Below are 15,542 nucleotides of genomic sequence, written 5' to 3' on the forward strand. Positions count from 1 at the left end.
TTCATATTTATCTGCGTAAGTATAATTTGATAATTATGTTTCAGTTTGAAGAAATATGGTATAATAAAATTATGGGGTGTTCGTTCGCACCTGATCTCCATAGAATGGAAATATGTCACAAAGTTTAACAAGGTATTTTTAATATTGATCCACCGAATATTGTAATAAGTGTTTCAGTGTGAACAGGTATGGTATAATAAATTATGGGGTTTATCTATTTTTACTTTCATCATATTTTGCTTTGGTTTTGATACCCCCAAATTCAACCCAAATTTACAACCCTTCCTTTTCATAACCTATCATACTTTCATAAATCAGAGTCCATTTTCTGTAGGCTGTTTTTGAACCCAGTCAAAAACGGGTACTTTTGCTAGTATATTATAATTTTATAACTTAAAATATTGCAGCATTAAGAATTTTTTTAAAAATTCAATTCATAACATTATATAATCAATTCTTAATACTGCAATATTTTAAGTTATAAATTTATTATATTTTTTACTAGAATATCTTGTCCTTTTCTTTTCCAGTTTTAACAACTAGTCCTTTATTTTTCCATGTTTAAGTGTAATCATATTACTTTTCATTCTCGCATTTTTTCTGCTTTAATATATATTTATTTTTATATTTGATATTATTTATGTAGGAAATGGTAATTTCATATTTTAACAGGAACACTGTCCTCTCGTGATAATGGCTTCTTTAAGTGAGCTGGATTTGACTAAAGATCCTTTAAGAGATGCACTTTGAATTTTGAGAATCCATTGATTATTGACTAAGATAAGTTTATTTTTGTTTCCGTTCAAAAAAAGTATCAAACTGATCCTGCCCCTCCCCCTCCACACATGCACACAAAATGTGACATAATCATACAGAGGTGTTTTGAACTGATCATGAAAAATAAATCTTTGGTTTTGTAAAATACTTGTTCTGCTGTTGATGATGATGCAGAAGCAGCAAATTCAATATTTAATTTTTAATAAAACAAAAACATAATTGTATGCACAACATAAAAAATTAATGTCCAATTTTACTCCCTTTTTCATTAGAACGTTTTAATAGCTTCTGATAATATTTAACAGTAACTTTCTACTAATGCATCACAGCACACACATACACACATAATAATTTATAGAGGGAATTAGACCGGAAGTCTAGAAGACCAAAGTTTAATTTAATGTATTAATACTTTAAGGGAACATTGCTGATAGTACTGTAGATATATAAGCTGCATAGGTGTATTTATCCTAGAGCTACATTAGTATTGAGGATAAATGTTAATAATTGTAAATTATGAATCAATTTTAAAAGGAAAACCAAAGAGAAAAAAACAAAACAAAATAAAATTGAACGATTATAATGGTGTGTATATATATATATATATATATATATATATATATATATATATATATATATATATATATATATATATATACTATAATCATGCTGATACAGCGGTTCTTGTCAGTTCACCAAAATTAAACAACATTGAGCCTGGCTAGTAGTAGATGGACGATCATTTGGGAGTTCTAGATGCTGTATATGCTCTTCGCTTATCTCGGCATCGCTTCCAGTCGTCCTAAACATTCACTTGCCACTGTTATTCAACAATGTTGTCTCCGGAGAGGTGTGGTTGGAGATTGCGTAACTCTTGCCACAAAAATTCCACACAAAGGCACCCTTATAATGGGTATCCATAGTTTATCAAGATTGAAGGAAGCCACCATACATATATAAATATAAATATTTCCCCTAAAACCTATGGCCTTGATGGAGGGGGAACTAAAACTTGCTGCTATCGTTTCAAATAATCTGAAATAACAGCAAGAGGAGACTTGATTCCAAATATTTCTCATATGTTATATCTCCCCTCTTTTGAAAATAGGGTACGGTTATGAATATCCCCAGTATCAAATAATGCTTATACACTGTGAAATTTACTTTCTTTATGAAAACCAAAGAAAGGAGATATATTTGGAATCAAGTCTCCCCTTGCTATCATTTCAGATCATTTGAAACCATAGCTACAAGTTTTTGTCTCCCCTCCATTAAGGCCAGAGGTTTTGATGAAATATCAGATATTTTGTAATTCATATGCACAACTAGAAAAACAAATGATTATAATTGAAACATTTTATGGCTGTAAAAAATTGCCAAAAATAGGCTCTAGATGATCTCCTTAATGTGCGACCTTAAGGGCAAATGTCACATTAAGGAGATCATTACCTTCCCAACGAGCCTTCATTTGTGAAATTCTGATCAATAATCACTGAGATTTGGAACTTATAAAATGGCCCCAAAAGGTGGTATATCTCTCTTTCTCTCTCTCTCTCTATATATATATATATATATATATATATATATATATATATATATATATATCGAATTACCATTAGCATATAAGCGACGCTCTTTGTGTAAACAAATCGAGCGGAGGTATTTCTGACGATGTCAAAACATCGTTAAACTCACTACTCGTTCAAGCAGCCGCCAATAGCGTAATGGTTAGGAGCCTTGACTGCCGTACAAACGGTCGGGTTTCAATCCTGGCTTGAGGTAGTTGCCTGTCTAGCCGCACTGATGAGCTGTGAAACAGCGAAACAGTACTGTATGTGGGTATATATATATATATATATATATATATATATATATATATATATATATATATATAGAGAGAGAGAGAGAGAGAGAGAGAGAGAGTGATAGATATATGCTGGTAGCCAAATTGAATATTGAAATGTTCATATCTTTGTTTTTGTGGGATGAAACTACATGAAAATTTACAGATTAAATACTATTCTATGGTTAAAATTTTATGACAATTGATAAAAAAGGACCTATATTTTCAAACCAATAAAATATGCCCAACTTTACCTACATTTATATATATTGTGTCTTGCAGGCCAGTTTCAGTTTTGCTGCTTCAGTTGTCTCTCGTGTGGCCTTGCCAGGCCACTAATATATATAATCTCTAAGTTATTAATCGATTTTGTTTGCCGGACAATACTTTTTAATTCATTTCACAAATATGAAAGACCTTGACCTCCATATTTGCAATTTTGATTTAATTATGGGTTTGATTAGAAATGTGAAGGTATAATATTTCTGGTCTAGTGTTTTAATCCAATATTTTACAATATTCCTTTTCATAACATACAGTTGTTTTAAGAAATAATTCTGAACATGTAATCTTTCCTTCATGTTTTGTTATAAGAACAATCTTCTTTTGATTGAAAATTTCATCTTGATTTCTTTAAACTAAATTCTTGTTGTTTCAGCTCATTTGATGACAATATCGATTGCCAGAATACAAGAATCTTATCAATCTGTTTATTTGTAAATGTCACATGAGATTTTAAAGATGTGACCTTTAGAAAGTAGGTCAAACAAGGTCAGCTTGTTTCTGAATTTTTGAGATAACGATTGATTATTTGAATTCTTCAGACTACTGTCCTCATTTTTAATATTATTTTCAAAACGTTTCAGTCTATGTAACCTCTAACCTTCTTCGGGTGTATGTTGTCAAACTCAGGAATCTGCATAGAATTTCGGACAGAGTCCTTTATTTAATCGATGGGGGTAGCATGTTTATTTAATCAATGGGGGTAGCATGTTCTCATTCCATAAACAATGGCTGGGTAGAAGTCCTAAATAATTAATGCACTAGGATCGGTGGAATAGTGAATAAAATACTTATTAACATTCAGTTATAAGTTACACACTTTTGGTTACACTCTTCTGGAGTTGAAAGTTCAATCCTCAATGTGGGGGACACTCAAACAATACAATTGAAAATACTCAACCTAGTCATGGCTGATGGAACGCAAGCATGCTACCTCTGTGAATTAAATAACGGGTTCTGTGCAGATTCGAGAGTTCTACACAAAGATTCCCCGAGTTTGACAAAATACACCTGAAGAAGGTCGAAGATTACATCGACCTATTCATTGTAAAAATAAAACTCAAGATGTGAACAACAGTCCAAAGAATCTAGCCTGTTAACCAATAGTATTTTTCATTACTTTTACTTGCATTAGTTATTCCGGAAATTTTCACTTGAATATTTGTCAATTTATTATCAATAGTTTGTTCTAGATAAGAGTTTCTTGTTCCCAGTAACCAGACAAAATTTGCAAAAGCAGTTTTTCTCTTCAATTCATTAGAATGATATCATTAAGTATGTTGTTTTTTAATATTTAAAATCATATCAAAACATTGACATTTGGAAAATTTAGATGAAATTCAATAATTGATTATAACTTTTTTGGAGCATATGTTACCAATAATTTTATTTAAATTTTTGATAGAAAAAAAGTGTGCATGATGAAATATAGTGAAGCAGGAGGAAGGGTGATGGTAGCTAAGTGATTAATGACATGGATTGAAAACCTGGGTATGTCAAGTTCGAATCCAGCTTATTCCATATAAACACTTTCATCAAAACTCACATTTGACTTTGTGTCCAACCTCCCTTAGAGAGGAGGTAAATAAAATATTCATGAGGATCAAGGGAAGAGTCTATCAGGCATGTATCCACAGTGTGATAACAAATAGAAATGAAAGCTGGCCAATGAGAGTTGAGGATATGTGTTGCATGGAGAGAAATGATACAATGGATGTGTCATGCAAGTCTTAAAGACAGGCTAAGTTCTAATGACCTCAAAGGATCATTAAATCTGGACGGCATAGGGAGAAGTGTGAAGAACAAGCTAATTCATTGGTTTGCTAACATTGTAAGAATAAAAGAATGGATGGCAGTGTTTAAGTTAATAGATGTAGAACAGTTGAGATAGCAGGATCTGTTGGTAAGGTAAAGTCCAGAAAAACATGAACGTGATAATGATGGATTTGAGAGAGAAGAGGGATAAATACAAAAATAGGTTAGTTTGGAAGTCAATTTATGAAAGCTGTCCAACATATGCCAGCATGTAAAACAGACATATAATATAGAGTATGATGAATGAAGTGCTAATGCTCAAAAGAAAATTATTCATTCTCAAGATTCAGATTTTGAGATGTTCTCTTCTTATTTGATGGTAATTTATGTGAGAAAGTATTATTATTCATATTATTTTATTTTTTTTTTTTTATTACATTTTCACCCCAAACAAGGCACATTGGCACTTTGAAGTAGGGGCTACTATCAGAGACATAAGTTACAGGGGACTATGTAGGGAGCTGGGCAGCAAGATGTCGCGGTTCACGTTACACTTGAACTTCTGCATGTCAGTACAGTTGGGAAAGCAGGGACCCAGAAGGGAATTCTAAAGTCTAGTGGTTCTGGGGAAGAAACTACTGGAGTAGAAGGCTCTCTTACATCTAGGGATATCTACTGTGAAGGAGTGGGATTTAGCTGCTTGTCGGATTTGTCGGGGGTATTTACGTCGAGGGGGTACAAATGCTTGCAGTTTGTCAGAGCATTCATTGTTAAAGTACTTAAGAACAGGCAGAGGGATGCAACATTTCGTCGATAGGACAGAGGCTGAAGTTTAGATGACAGTTCAGGTCCTATCAGGTTGGCGACTCTCTTTTGAACCTTGTCTAGGAGTGAGAGTCTAGTAGCAGATGTACCAGCCCAAATGTGACAACAATACTCCATACATAGGCGAATGGTGGCCTTATAACGGTACAGGATACTTTTGGGCGTTAGTAGCTTTCTAGCACGGTAGAGAGAACCTTTGCAGTGGTCCTGGCAATGCTCTCAATGTAATTGTTCCAACTCATATTTCCTGTGAACGTTAGGCCGAGGAATTTAAAAGATGTAATTTCAGATAAAGAGTCTTAGGCCATTACTATTGGTGATAGAGAAGGTTTCTTGTAATTATTGAAGGAAACAAGTTTAGTCTTGGCGGCATTGAATGTGATCATCCATTTTTGTTCCCATTCCACTACAGATCGGAGGTCATTCTCTAGTGTTTCTGCCATTTCTTTAGATATGTGTTCATTTGTTTTCCTGTCGTGTCTGTTATAGAGCATGGTGTCATCAGCATATATACCCATCTCAGAGGCAATTTTGTCAGGGAGGTCATTTATGAATATTAGGAATAATAGAGGTCCAAGGATAGACCCTTGAGGCACTCCTGCATTTATATCATATTGCTTAGATATATGACTGTCAAGGACAACCTGGAATTTTCTCTTATCTAAGAAGGATTTAATTATGTTAAGTATTCTTCCAGTGATACCGTATGATCTGATTTTCTTATCTTGATCAATGCTATTTTATTTTCACAAAATTTCAACCGTCAAACTCTGAACTTCAAGTACCTTTTGTAGAAGATTTGTAACATTTTTTTTTTAATTGTGGAATATGAGCAACATACATGAGTGGATGAAATAAAGCGTTCAGTTCGAAATTAGCCTTTGTACACTTTTGTATCTGTGAAAAATGTCAGAACCCCCCCCAAAAAAAAACAAACAAAAAAACAAAACAAAAATACCAAATTGATCATCGATATAGCAAGACTTGTAAATTATACACGATAAGAATTATGAACTGGAAATCTTTTTTTTTTTAAATCGAAATCATTTTTAGACACACATGTAAATGTTCCTATTTACTTGCCTCCCCACGAGTTAGACACAAGGTCGGTTTTTAATGTGGGGAAAATCCAACTCCCCAAAAGGGGCACTCTGGTAGGAACAAAAATAAAAACTGCCTCAATCTAGACGGATCTCTCCTCCACTGATCAAGGTAAAAAAAAAGGTGAAGTGTAGTATCAGAACAGATACAATACTTTGCTCCTAGGCAAAAGGCCAAAGAGTAAATGTTAGCTATGTTCAAAACCCCCTTATTTAATTGTAAGATAAAATAAAAAGAAAAAACAAATTCAATTGTCATTATTTTTCCCTCTCCCCATACATGTAAGTTGGATGCGATACCAAGTCATTTCATGTAGAACAACCAAACACTATTCCAAAGTCAGAGTCATTCAAAAACATTTCTATCTTTTTCAAATTTTCAAATTAGCTTTTGATTTGATTGTTCTTCTCTTTTGAACGCATATCAACAATTTCATGGGTCATTTAATATGACATAAAACAAAAAAAAAATGTTTGCTTTTTTGTTTTAGGGGCAAAACAAGAAGACATCACTTTATTAAACTTTAATTCAAGCTATAAATTACTTTGTATTTGACAGTTTAAAAGCTTAAAAATCATTTTTCAATTTCGCACTGTCATAATATTAAATGCATGTCAATTTCGCACTGTCATAATATTAAATGCATGTCAACCATGCCTGTGTTTAACATTGTGGCACCTCGAAATTTAAAACAAATTTAGCGTTAAGCTGCCAAATAGAAAGTAATATCTCGTTTGAATTAAAGTTTAAGGACAAAAGTCAAGCATGTTGGTTCTTTTATGCTCCTGCATCAAAACCGAAAACATGAATTTTATCATGTGCCATTGTTGTATCAAAGAACACAATATTTAATGTGAGGATTTCATTTAAGCCAAACAGCAATATTAACCATAACGGGAGTGTAACAGTTTTCCTCATAATATTAGAGTATAAATGACTAGATTTGAACTGATGTTTTTTTTTATTCAAACAAGACATATTGTTACTTGGAAAGTAAGATACTACTATTTGGTATCGTACCTAACAGGAGACTGTAGAGAGTTGAGCAGCGAGATGTTTGTTTACATTACATTTGAATTTCTGCAAGGTAATACAGTCAGGAAAACAGGTAAAAGGGAGAGAATTCTAGTCCAGTACTCCGAGAGAAGAAACTATTAGAGTAGAAGTCTTTCCAGCATCTACAAACTTCAGCAGTGAAGGGGTGAGATTTTGCTGCTTGCCAGGTTAGTTGGAATTATGTATGTCGAGGGATGCACTAGATTTGAACTGAGTTGACCAGTTTTACAATCTATGTTGAAAACCATTATCCCCCTCCCCCGCCTTCTTATACTTATTTATTATTTTTTTAATAACAGCCACGAGAACCACACAATGCACTTATAGAAATAGTTTTGCTTATGTGTCCAATACAAATGATGAATCATTAACTTATTGATTGGAACAAATTCAATAAAGCATGATTTCTGTGAAAACAAATCCATTGCATTTGTTCTACAAGACTTGTTTAAAAAGACAGCATTGATACATGGTTTTATTCTGACTAATAAAAATCATTTCTCTTACAATGTGAAAATAGAATCCAAACATTGGATTCATCTTTACATCACATTTCTATTAATGCATTCACAGTTAAGAAAGGAGAAAAAAAAATCAACTTTAATAACCAGAACATACTTTAGAAAATAAAAAGTTTTTTCAATTGAAAATTTTGTTGAAATATGTCAAGTTAAACCGAAAAATAAAGATGTCTGGCAGATGTTCACCGACCATCTCCAAAACCTTTTCTTTTGTACTTTTCTCTTTTCAATTAGGTAGAAAAGTACAATTTAAGGCTTTTGAAACATAAAGCTGTCGTATAGTTGTCCCTCCACCAAAAAAAAAAAAAAAAAAAAGATGCAAATCCCATTAACCAAAAACAATTATATACAAAAATATTTCTTAATGTTGCAAAATTAATGGAATTATTTTAATATAAGATAAAATTCTATTTATTCTTTTTGCTTTAATCATAAGATTAAAATCATTACAATTTCTGGTAAGAAATTCTAAATGAGAGACCAAAATGAAAACATTAACAAAGCTGGAATTAGTAAAGATAAAATTCTTAAGAAATTGTCCAAAAACAAATTTGGCATCATAAAAAAATATAACAGAGCATATATGAGCACGTAGTAGCCGAATGATGGATGGCAAGCGATTGCATTAGCAGCAGGAGCAGCGTTTGAATGTGTATGCAAATTAAGAAATGTGTGCGAACTGGCATGGAAAGAAAAAGAAGAAAAAAAAAAAGAAGAACACCATGTGGTTGAAAAGAAAAAAAGTTGATACCGAAGGAGACAGACGTGTAAAGTGAAGGCGAGATTAGCTAACTGTGGCCAATGTGCAGTCAAAAGAAAGAGAAATGCAACCAAGTTAGATGGACATGTGGCAATGAAAGACATTTTAAGTGGTGTTTTGTTAAAAACGAAAAAAATGCTGAACAGGATATGTATTTATTTCCTTTGTCTGTTCCTGCAACGCTACTCACGTTACAAAGATAAAATAAACTTAGGTTTTTTGAATGCAATCAAGAAAAATACCATCATCTATTCTATCTTTGTATCGATACTTTGAAATAAAAATAAATAAATAAATAGAAATTGTTTTGCTTGAGTGAAGTTCTTTTAACGTGGAATTATTTTAAAACAGAAGTTTTGTTTAATGGCAAGGCAATATTTTTTTTCAATTATTGAATGCCAAAATATAATGCCTATAGTATACAATTATTTGAACACAAGTTGTTATTTTATCCACAGTTGAGGTTAAATTCTGGGCTCAAGCAATACTAGCATGTAAATGAACAGAATAGACATGATAGAATTTAAACTCAGCATACCTGATTCTATAGGCTGTGACAGTATCCATTAGACCAATTGCACACTCTGAAAGATAAATTAAGGAATTCCTTCACAAAGCGTTTCTTCCAGGAATGAATAGAAGACAACTACAGTGCCAATCCGGTTTCATTAAAGAGAAAATAATAACACACAAAGGAATAAAATTAGAACAATAAAATTATTTAGATGAAGCTAACAAACATGAGCAAGTTCAATCCGAAATAAGTCTTATCAATTTAGGTAGGAAAACCACTCCAAAAGATGCCAACCTAAGAATACCCAATCATTTGATCACCCCCACCCCTCCTATAACAACCTGTGTTAATGAACTGTCTAATCAGTGGATGCCAACAAGCATTGATAACATGGAGGTAATCATTACACAAATTATTTCGTGATGAAGGCCTTTATTAGGAAGACAAGATCAAAGACATTCACAAATTCCACAATTAACAGAAAAAGATTTGCCAAATTATAAGCTCACAAAAGAGATGAGAGTTTCGCTTTTCGTTTTTGTGTTTTTAAATAGAAAGCACGATTAAATGATGCCTATTGCAACACTGGAGAAGAAAATGAAGGGTTATCAGATTCCAAGAGCATGGACTATGTTTCGAATGTTGGGCACTCATATTTAAGTGAAAGAAAGAACTTGTGTAATTAGTTTTTTTTTTTTTTTCTAAGATGGCACTAATTTGCATATGATTATTTCACAGATAACACTAATTTGCATATGATTATTTAATATTTGGCATTAATTTGCATATTATTATTTCGCAGATGGCATTAATTTGCATATGAGGATAACAATTAATTTGGAAAATAGTTGAATTTTTCACACTGAAAGAAAACATTAAAGTTGATATTTGTTTTTTTTTTGCAGTGTTTTTGAATAGGAATTTCTTTTCTTTTTTTTCATACAATTACTATTTCAGTGCAAAGACGAGATTATGAGGTCAGGAATTGTTGGATTAAGCAAAGATGTGATATTAGTTTTTAGTGGAGAAGATGATGCAATTGGGTGAATGAAGAAGATGGCATTGGTGGCTAAGTTATAAAAAATGCAAGACCTTGTTAGTTTCATTCCACTTGATTTTTACATGGAGATGCGCTTGCCCTCTATTTTGAGATGAGTAATGAAGACCAATTAGATGAGGAACAGATAGAAATGAAACACCAAAAGGTCTTTTGAAGCATATGAAAAACCAAAAAGATTCAGGTGGACAAGAGAATCAGTAGATATTTATGTTAACACAATCAAAAGAGTGACTGGATCAACAAGATACTTAGAGAGCAAGTTGGGTCAAATAGCCAATCTTATTTTCATTACAGGATGTTCAGATGACATATCTGTATCATTACAACAGTTAGCTCATGTAAAGAGAATGGCCGTCAGCAAACTGATACAAACGATACAGCACTTAGTTAACAAAAGAATTTGAGAGACTAAAACAATGACAATGAATGTATAAAACACTGAGAAATAAAGTTCAAAAGCATTCAGTGCTTTAGATGTCGAGGACTGCACTTAATAATTGCATGGAGCCACCTAGATCCAAAGAAACGTGCTACGATGGTGAAAAATTTGGGCATATTGCAAGCTATTGTCATCATGCTCAGGGAAATAACAAGAGGGAGCTTTTGTGCCATACAATACTGGCCTCTTCCAATGATAGAAGTAGTAGTGAATGATAAAGACGGTGCTTGTATCACGACTTAATTCAAAACTTATGAATGGCTGTGGCAGGAAACTCACTGCAAAGTCAATAGATGAAAAGGACACATAATGTGAAGGAGCTCAGCAAGTGAAAATAAAATCATGTAAACTGTGAATAAAAAGCGATTATGATGTTGATCCCATCATTGATGGGATCAACATCATAATTGAAATGGATATAATCAATGAGCTATCAAAAAAGATGAGGTGAAGTTTGGAGACATACACTGATTATTTGCAAAATCAAAGTCAAAGATTATGAAGCAGATTCTGATAGAGAGAAACAGACAGCAGGATGGAAATAGATGGGAGAAGCTCCAGTGCTGTAAAACAATGTATTACAAGAATTGCTTAGAGAGTAAGAAACTTCAAGTTTGCAGAAATGGAAAGATGGCAGATGGTATTCTCTTATGATAGAAGGATGAAGAAAAAAGTGTGTTACCAATAATGTTGGAACGATTAACTGGAATCGGAATCGGGAATCAGAAAAATCAGAAGATTTGAGGGTATTGGAATCAGTATCAGAATCTAAAAAATTGATGTCTATTTTCCGATGCGAAAACGATTCTTTTAATTGTCTTTTTTTTTATTTCGATTTTGTTTGAAGTAAAATATTCCATTGCTGGTAATAATGATAAAATAATAAATACCTAATTACCAGCCAAGCTAAAATCGATAGATCATCATCCACAAGTGTATTTTGATGTTTAAGAAAATATCTGCATATTTAACATGTTTTTTACAAACATTGGGGAAATAACAATCTTATAGTTAAATAATTAGAGATTTATAAAGAATCGGAATCGATAATTGTATCGGAATCTGGAATTTAGCACGGAATCGATAATTGTATTGAAATCGGGGAAAAATATTGGAATTGTCCCATTAATAGTTACCATTGATGGCAGTGTTTTAGACCATCAAAGGTAAAGTCAGACCAGTGTTAGACTTTTGTAAATTGAACAGTTTTGTAAAATGTCATATAAGGAGTGACATAATAGATACGTGATGAAAGATGAGAAAATGGAGGTGGTTGGCAGAAGAAAATGCAATTATGGACCTAAAGTCTGCCTACTTGCAGCTACATATGCCAAAGGAACTATGGCAGTACCAGCTGGTCTGCGATAAAGAAAGAACTTAATACCGGACACAGTTAGGATTCAGAGTTAATGTTGTACTACCGATTATGGTAGCCGTTCTAAAAAACTGTGTTAATGAAAGGAAATAAGACAGAAGAGGTCTATGATTTGTACATTGATAGTATAATGATATGACAAAGCTATCAACAGAGAAAGTTGTGGAACATCTTAAAGGATTTAGGCTGACATTTTAAACAGTGCAACGGGCTATGATTTGAAGCACATCATAAGAACTGTCACTAATATTTATACGCTAACTATAGTTTATGCTCTGAACAAATCAGAATTAGACAAGCAAAAACAGTTTCTATTTTGGTCATTTTAGCAAAAGTTGACCTTGAATGGTTTTTAAGTATCTTGTCTCACAGAAAATGGAGACAAATTAGTTTGACATTTAAAATTGGATTTCTCACAATGTTTAGCAAAATAATTACTAATTCCGGTTGATTTCTCCTTCATTTCCTCCAAAAGAGTCCCAAAACTTTAAAATATATAATCTACATATATATTTGTGATTTCTGTCTCTCTGTCAAAGGATACAATTAAAATCCAAGCCTTTTTTTAGTATGGTGCTTTTCATTTTTATGTTTCCAAAAAAGTTTCTTAATGGATATTTTAAGGTAAGGGACCAAAATCCTATCTAGGATTGCAACATATGAACTGCTTTGGTTTAAGACGTGTCGTTCATGCTAAGGAGAAAGCTGGCTGAACTCAACCAAGTTGAATGCAGCCACAAATGATATTAATTTTGTATTAGAAGTTTGTATTTTTTACAATAATATTTGTGCTGGATAGACAACGTTTTACTTTATTTTATTCATGAATTACAGAAATTAAAAAATAGAAATTAAAAACAGACAAAAATTATAATCCATTGACTTAGAATTAGTGCTTTATGCCAAATTAATGGTTAAATATGGTGAACTTTGTGCATTTTTGCATTAAATAAAAATCCCTATTAATCCCTAACTGTGTGATGAATGAATACTATAATACTTAGTTCGCTACACTTTATAATAAGAAATGTCCATACAAAATCTCAACCAGATCAGCCCAGTAGTTTCCAAGAAAAAGTGGAACAGACAAAAACAGACTAAAAGAAATACAATGTAGACATGATAAAAGTTCAGAGCTGGGAAAAGCAGTATACAGGAGTTCTCATTCATTCCTGGACAACACCGGAGGTATCTGTTAGAGATGATTACACTACTAATTTAAATATTAGAAAGGAGAGTAGAAAAATTTCCAAATGCTTTTTTTATTGTGCATATTTTATGGAATTGTATTTATGCAGCAAAGGAAGTAATATAAGAAACGCTGATTAACACGAGAAAAGATCATTTTCCGTTGCCATAAAAAAAAAAAGACTAAAATCCAATGAGCATCTATCATGTCCATTCCTCTAAGAATGAAACGAGGCTACAGCTGTCAAATGGTCCCGTCAACCCCAAAGACTATTCAATCGATCTTCAAGTCAAATGCAGAATAATTTTCATTTGGTACAGCTTAGAATCTTCTTGAGAAAAAAAAAAACGAAGACATTTTCGTTTTTTTGTTGTTCATCCTGCACATTTGTTTAAAATACGTTGTCACTAAGGAAATGGCGGCAAACAGCGAACGGAAATAAACCAATCAATACTGCAGCCAACAAATGAAGATGTGCAGACTAAAGCCAACGATAGAAATTAAAAAGGAGGACAGCATTATTTACATTAGATTTACCACGGCAACACAACAAACTAGTCAGAACATTGTTTTTAGAAGGATCAAATTCAAAAACGTGGAATCTAAATTATTTTGGGTTTGAAAGGTTAAGTAAAGAACAGCACTGTTTTACAAGCAAATCAATTCAATCATTGTTTTTAAAATAAGTTTGGTTTGATTGTTTTACAGCCTTTTCAGTTATCTAATGCCGAATCCAGTAATTTGGAAAAAAAAAAAAAAAAAAGAAGAAAAGTTTCAGGTTCTTTATATCTTCAAATATTTATTCATGGTATTTGGCTTTGTTTTTTTGTTTTTTGTTTTGTATAGGTAAATTATTGTTTTTGACTTTGCAGGACATAACTGAGTTTCGCAAAGAGAAAATACAAAAAAAATTAAACCAACATGTTCAGGTCAGAAAGTCTGATCTAATAGCACCTTTTAAATAGGGAAATCATTCTTAATTTATTAATAAAATCCTATGATCATTTCTCATGTGTTTGGATGCGTGTTTCTTGTTTCTACATGACTTAGACATTGTCTAAAATTTCAATTAATAGTCATCATGTAATAATATAAAGTACTGAAAGTTTTAAATGATCTTACATTAACAAAATCACAAAATAAAATACACCAGAATGCATTTTGTTTCTTCATAAAGAAGTTGACCATTTTTAATCTTTTGTTAAAACAAAAGGATGAATTCAAAATGTTAATTTTCGAAGCATTTAAACTATCAAATGGAAAGTCATTTCAATTATCTTTAAAGTTCTTAGCAAATGATCATGTATGAACAAAATAAAATTGTAAGTTTTAGAAGATATTTGCATCCAATTGTTACATGATAAGGGCTGTCCCCTTTTCATGTAAGTATAAAAATGGAGAATTTAGTTTAAAATGAAAATGAAATAGCATAGGCGGAATTCGAACCTCGTAATCTAGTTTAGAAATGGATTACGTGTGAGAATTTAAAAATGTAAAACGAAACATTTGTTTAGAATATAGATAAATATTCAAGAAAAGAATGTGAGCTGTCAAGTTTATTATGAAATTTTAAATTGAAAGAATGCAGCTTATAAGATAATGTTTTTAATATATTGAATATAGGCTATAATTCCTTTTGTAGAAATAGGAAAAGTTTTGGACACGTATGTCCAGGACATGTGAAAGAATGCACATGTTTTAACATGTGTATGACGTCACGGAAAATAGAAAGTTCTAGGAATAGAGAAAAACTTTAGTTAGAAAACAGTCAGTGAGAAAACTCAGAGAGATTCAGTCGTCTAGGAGCGAGACGTCACTTCAAGAAAAAATGTGAGACTTTGAATTCTTGATGATGGAATCACGGCCGTGTGACGAAATAAACCATCAAGTATTTTTTGTAAAGCTCGTCTTGTTTTATGTTTCCTACAGAAAGGTAAAGTGGATTTGTCTTATATATTTGTGTTATATGTCTTTACATACACGTCTCAACATCATCATGTCCGAACTGTCTGAACAATATGTCCTCACTCAAAGAGTTTTCTTCT

The 15,542-nt window shown here is 32.2% G+C and overlaps 1 protein-coding gene across 7 annotated transcripts in view; it reads right to left on the reverse strand.

Moving 5' to 3' along the window:
• LOC145245758 (uncharacterized) overlaps positions 1–15,542 on the reverse strand; it is a 315,536-nt gene that overhangs the window by 206,402 nt on the left and 93,592 nt on the right. For 4 of the 7 annotated variants that reach the window (XM_080107362.1, XM_080107357.1, XM_080107359.1 and 1 more), the window contains exon 3: positions 9,459–9,504. The exons of the other annotated variants lie outside the window; for them this stretch is intronic. The gene's annotated coding sequence lies outside the window, so the exon portion shown is untranslated. The remainder of the gene's footprint in view (positions 1–9,458; positions 9,505–15,542) is intronic. 7 annotated transcript variants of the gene reach the window in all.

This window comes from Euprymna scolopes, chromosome 23 (assembly GCF_053919585.1).
Source record: "Euprymna scolopes isolate OS-2025 chromosome 23, ASM5391958v1, whole genome shotgun sequence".
Taxonomy (NCBI): domain Eukaryota; kingdom Metazoa; phylum Mollusca; class Cephalopoda; order Sepiida; family Sepiolidae; genus Euprymna; species Euprymna scolopes.